This window comes from Eleutherodactylus coqui, chromosome 1, assembly GCF_035609145.1.
Source record: "Eleutherodactylus coqui strain aEleCoq1 chromosome 1, aEleCoq1.hap1, whole genome shotgun sequence".
Taxonomy (NCBI): Eukaryota; Metazoa; Chordata; class Amphibia; order Anura; family Eleutherodactylidae; genus Eleutherodactylus; species Eleutherodactylus coqui.
In genome coordinates this window covers 518,382,097-518,388,096 of record NC_089837.1, presented here as the reverse complement: position 1 = coordinate 518,388,096, position 6,000 = coordinate 518,382,097, and positions in this window count along the sequence as shown.

The window sequence follows — 6,000 nt, the reverse complement described above, 5'->3', positions numbered from 1 at the left end:
CCAATTAAAGAGTATCCTGTAGACAGAAACAACTCTCCATAAAAGGGTCAGAGGAGGATGTCACCAATCATTCTGACCCACAGGCACTGCTGCAAAGTCAAACAAATTGCAGCTGAATACAACGCTGGTGCTCCAACTAGCATGTCCGAATGCACAACTTATCGTTCCTTGGCACGGATGGGCTATAACAGCAGATAGCCAGTTACAGCTCCAATGTGTCTAAGAGAAACAGAAAGGTGAGACTCCAGTGAGGAAAAAAAATGGTATCACTGAGCAGCAGAAAAACATCGCCTGCTCAGATGAATTCAGATTTCTATTACACCATGCTAATAGAAAGTTTGGAATTTAGCACAAGCAGCATGAATCGCTGACCCCTTCCTGTCAGCTTGTTAGAACATGTCAGCACCTCCATCTAATCTGCAGCAATTTTAAAAAGCCCCCTGTCCGCATGGGATAATGTTCCCACAGAATGATTTCAATACCTAGTAGAATCTGCACCACAATGAATTCTTGAGGGCTGGAGGAGGTCCAATGCGTGACAATCTCAATTCCCAAAAAGTTGGGATGTTGTGTAAAATGTAAATAAATGTAAAGAAAAAAAGAATTCAATGATTTGGAAATCTCATATAACCATATTTTATTCACAATAGAACATAGAGCACATATCAGAGGGGGGAGGGGAGACATTTAAACAAGTAACTCACTTAGAAATTGATGGCAGCAACACATCTCACAAAAGTTGGGTGGGGCCGTGTCTACCATCGTGTAGCATCCCCTTTGGTTTTTACAACAGTCTGTAGATGTCTGGAAAGTGACCTATTGCTTAAATTTTGGGATATAAATATTGTCCTATTCTCGTCTGATGTAGGATTCCAGCCGTTCCACAGTCGGGGGTCGTCTTTGCTGGATTTTTCATTTCGGAATGCATCAATTGTTTTCTATTGGTGTCAGGTCTGGACTGCAGTCAATCAATTCAGCACCCGGACTCTTCTTCTGTGAAGCCATACTGCTGTAATGGATGCAGTACCTGAAATATGCAAGGCTGTTCCCGAGAAAGACTTGTCTGGTTGGGAGCGTATGTTGTTATAAAACCTCTATATACTGCTCAGCCTTTCAAGATGTGTAAGCTGCCCATGCAACCCCATGCTATCAGAGATACAGGCTTTTGAACTGTATGCTGATAACAAGCTGGATGGTCCTTCTCCATTTCTGTCCGCATGATACGGTGTCTGTGGTTTCCAAAAAGAATTTAAAATTTTAATTTATTTACCCACAGAATAGCCTTCCATTTTTACTCAGTCTATTTCACATGAGCTTTGGCCCAGAGAAGACGTCAGCATTTCTGGATTGTGTTGATTAACGGCTTATTCTTTGCATGATGCAGCCTTAACTTGCATTTGTGATTTGCACACAAACTGTGTTCACAGACAGTGATTTCTGGAAGTATTCCTGAGCCCATGCAGTAATTTGCATTACAGAATCATGCCTGTTTTATATGCAGTGATGCCTGAGGGCCCATAGATCTCGCACATCCAGTATGGACCCTCAGCCTTGTCCCATGTGCACATGAATTTCTCTAAATCATTTGATGATGTTATGTACTGTAGATGGTGGAAAATTGAAAGTCTTTGCAATTTTACATTGAGGAACATTTTTCGATTTTTTTTTTCACACATTGGTGATGCTCTGACCACTTTTGCTTCTGAGAGACTCGGCCTCTCTAACATGCTCTTTATATACACAGTCATATGACTTTAGGGAAATTGATTCTCCAGCTTTTTTTCATTAGTACCACTTACTTTTCAAGCCTTTTGCTACCAGTGTCCCAGCTTTTGTGAGATGTGTTCTTGCCATCTATTTCTAAATGAGTTAATTTTTTTAAATGAAATAGTCTGAAATAAATGAAATGTCTTCCTCCCCCCTCTGATATGTGTTCTATGTTCTGTTGTAAATAAAATATGGCTGTATGAGATTTCCAAATCATTGCATTCACTTTTTCTTTACATTTACATTTTACGCATGAACCAACTTTTTTGGAATTGGGGTTGTAGTTGGGGGCATTTAATAAACTGGCAATTCAGTGTATGTAATTAACCAGAGCCAGCATGGGTTTGTAACAAACAAGTCCTGCCAGACTAATCTAATTTCCTTCTATGACAGAATCACCGACTGGGTTGATCAGGGAAATGCAGTGGATATACTATATCTTTTCAAAGTATCTCATACCATTATTGTAAAAATGACCAAATATGGGATTGAGAAGGCAACTGTTAGGTGGATTCACAACTGGCTGAGTGATTGTACTCAAAGAGTAGTCATAAATGGCTGCACATCCAAGTGGAAGAATGTATCAAGTGGGGTACCACAAGGCTCTGTCCTAGGCCCAGTGTTGTTCAACATTTTTATAAATGATCTGTAGGAGGGAATTGATGGGAAACTGATCAAATTTGCAGACAAGACAAAGCTAGGAGGGATAGCTAACACTAGGGAAGAGAGAGAGAGAAGATTAAAAAAGCTCTGGACAAACTTGAACAGTGGGCAGCGACCAACAAAATGGTATTTAACAAGCAGAATTGCAAAGCAATACATCTGGGGAAGAAAAATGAAAACAGCACATACAGAATAGGAGGAAGTGGACTAAGCAGCAGTACATGTGAACAAGACGGGTATACTAACAGGTCACAGACTGAACATGAGTCAATAGTGTGATGCAGTAGCAAAAAAGGCAAACACACTCTGGGATGTATAAAAAGAAGCATAGAGTCTAGATCAGATGAAGTAATTATCCCCCTCTACTCTTCCTTAGCCAGACCTCATCTGGAATACTGTGTCCAGTTCTGGGCACCCCGGTTTAAAAAAGACATAGACAAACTGGAGCAAGTTCAAAGAAGAGTTACCAAGATGGTGAGCGGTCTGCAAATCATGTCCTATGAGGAACGGTTAAAGGATCTGGGAATGTTTAGCTTGCAGAAGAGAAGGCTGAGAGGAGACTTAATAGCTGTCTACAAATATCTGAAGGGCTGTCACAGTGCAGAGGGATCAGCCCTATTCTCATCTGTACAAGGAAAGACTAGAAGCAATGGGATAAAAATGAAAGGGAGGAGACACAGATCAGATATTAGACAGTGAGGGTGATCAATGAGTGGAACAGGTTCCCACAGAAGGTGGTGAGTTGTGCTTCAATGGCAGTGTTCAAACAGAGGTTGGACAAATATCTGGGATGAATTAGTGAATCCTGCACTGAGCAGGGAGTTGGACCCGATGACCCTGGAGGTCCCTTCCAACTCTACGATTCTATGATTCTATATGTGTATATATACACACATTTTCAAAAAAAATCAAGCAACTAGAAGGAGTTGTTGTATTGAGATGAAACTTTCCGTGTGTGAATGTAATGTTGATATAATCAAGTGATTACAATTTCAGAGCAAAAGGATAATTTATTGCAGAAAACTTGAAGCAAGGCTCTGATACCCTCTTAGGCCACTTCTAGCATGGATGCAAAATGTGATATGGGTGGGCATGGAGGTCCATGTACCCTGTTGGGCAGCCTCTATTTTGGATGCAAGATGTGATACAATCGGGCATGAAGGCTTTAGTACCCTGTTGGGCCGCCTCTAGTTTGGATGCAAGATGTGATAAGGGCAGGCATGGAGGTATACAGGTTTTGTATGGTATCCTTTGGCATATCGTTCCATATTGCTGTAACTAAGCCTCTAGATCATGCAAAATTGTAGGCTGTCAGCATCCCAGGTGGTCCCATACATGTTCTATTGGTGATAAATCTAGCACCGCGCAGGCCATGGAAGGCATTCCTGTGACCCCATTGCTGTTTGCAGAGGAGCATGATTTTGCTGGAAAATGCCTCTTGGAAGCCGCCATGAGATGCAACACGTGGCTGCAGAATGTGCTGAACATATCGCTGAGCTGTCATTGTCCCTCGTACCACTACTAGGGGTGACCGACTGTCATATGCAATGGTTCTCCAGACCATCACACCAGCAGAGGGCAGTGTGCTGTCCACAGCAAAGGCAGGAATGAGGCGCACACCCTTAGGTCTCCAGAAACGAACACAGCCATCATCATTGCCCAAACTAAACCTGCATTCATCGCTGAAGACAACTCGGTTCCACTCCGCAGCGTCCAGTTTCATTGTTCACAACACCACTGGAAACTGAGGCAATGGTGGGTGTCAAAGGCTGTACATGTAATGGGCGCCATGAGACTGAATGTCCTTTAGCTAAGCAATTTGGAAATGGTTCTGACAGATACAGGGGTGTAACGATGGTGCCACCTGTCTCTGGATGGGGGACAATGAAACAGTTGGAGCTGCTCGTACTTCTTGGTCAGTCAGACGATCCTCTAATGGTGGTCTGTCAAAGACATCCTGAGCTCGGTTACCTTGTGTGCATTTCCTCATGCTTCCACTGTTCCAAACACCTTCTACCAGTCTAGACAGAACGGCCTAGGCGGTTGGCAATTCCTTGATACAACCATCTAGTTTCTCGCATTTCAATAATGTGCCCCTTCTCAAACTTTAACTGAGCGAAATCTCTTCAATTGCGTAGTACAGGCATCTAGTAGTTAACAAGCTCTACACAAGCAGAAGAAGAGGTCACTGCACACAAGGAGCCTCCGAGAGCCTTTTATAGGCCAAGGGGGGAACCACTTATAGGGCTTCAGGTGACAAGACCGCCCATCTAATCACCACAACTCTCATCATTTACAGATCTGCCTGAGATGGAGCTGCAGGACGAGTTTTGCTGCAAAATAACAACTGCTTCTTGGGGCTTGTTTTTCTCTTTACAAAGAGTGTGTATATATATATATATATATACAAAAAGTAAAACTAGCCTTATGTCTCCTGATTATGTCTATTTTCCTACCAGAAGACATGGCTCTATTGGGCCTGAAATACAGCTATAATGTAAAGGAACACGAAAAGACACAAAAACCCTTCTCATCCGGTAATTGTCCCCTGTGCTCTGAGATGACTCCAATACAAATTAAGACTAAACTCCATCCTTATTTTAAGTCCTAAATCCTACTTCCTCAGTTGATTTTCAGCAGAAAATGTAAGAGATCAGGAGGTTCTTAACTCCATATATTTCTCAGCGAGATTTCTTTAAGATCGCTTGCTTGTGAAATTCTAGAACAATGAAGAAAGTGTGGCTAACTTTTTTCTGTTGCGTTCTAATTCATTTCTAGGCAGCATCTGAACAAATCAGGCCAGTGATATAAGCTGTATGATCAGTTTAGGAACCACCTAAAAAGTTGGACTTTTTAAAAGTTGTGAATTAGGTTTCACCTTCAACATTGTAGGAGGTATTCTTTATGTTAACAGTGGTAAAGCTGTACAGTTCCTTCCTTAAGAATGGACTGAAGGCCTTTTTTTAAAAGGAATCTTCCACCTACTTTTAGCTTCATGAGCTAAGCTGATGGGCCAGAAGTAGGCGACCCGCTAAATCTGGGGATGTAATTGTTATACTTATCCCCTCCCCCTTGTTCTCTCAGTATCGGAAGCTGCCAATCAGTGCAATGAGTGGTGCTGCTAAATAGTCCGCCTAGTCTAATATTATAATGTGAGAACTTAGGGGGCCCATAAGGCCTCTCTTATCCATATACCGAGCCCAGTACTATGAATAAAGCATTATAGCTGGGAGTCCCGTTACAGGTTTTGCATTGGGGCCCAGAAGCTTCAAGTTACGCCTCTGCTACAGCGCATTGAGTGGCGGCTTCCAGCACTCACACCGCTGGAACAACAGAGAAGTGAAGTATAACACTTACATCCCCGGACTCAGCAGGTTGCCTACTTTTAGCCCGTAAGCTTAGCTTCTAGAGCTATAAGTCGGTGACAGAGGCTCATATATAAAAATGTATATATATATATATATATATATATATATATATATATATATACAGTCATGACTACTACAACTACTTAAGGAGGGCATTGCATGGGTGATAGCCGCTCGGAATCAGTTTGAAGCACTGGCGGTT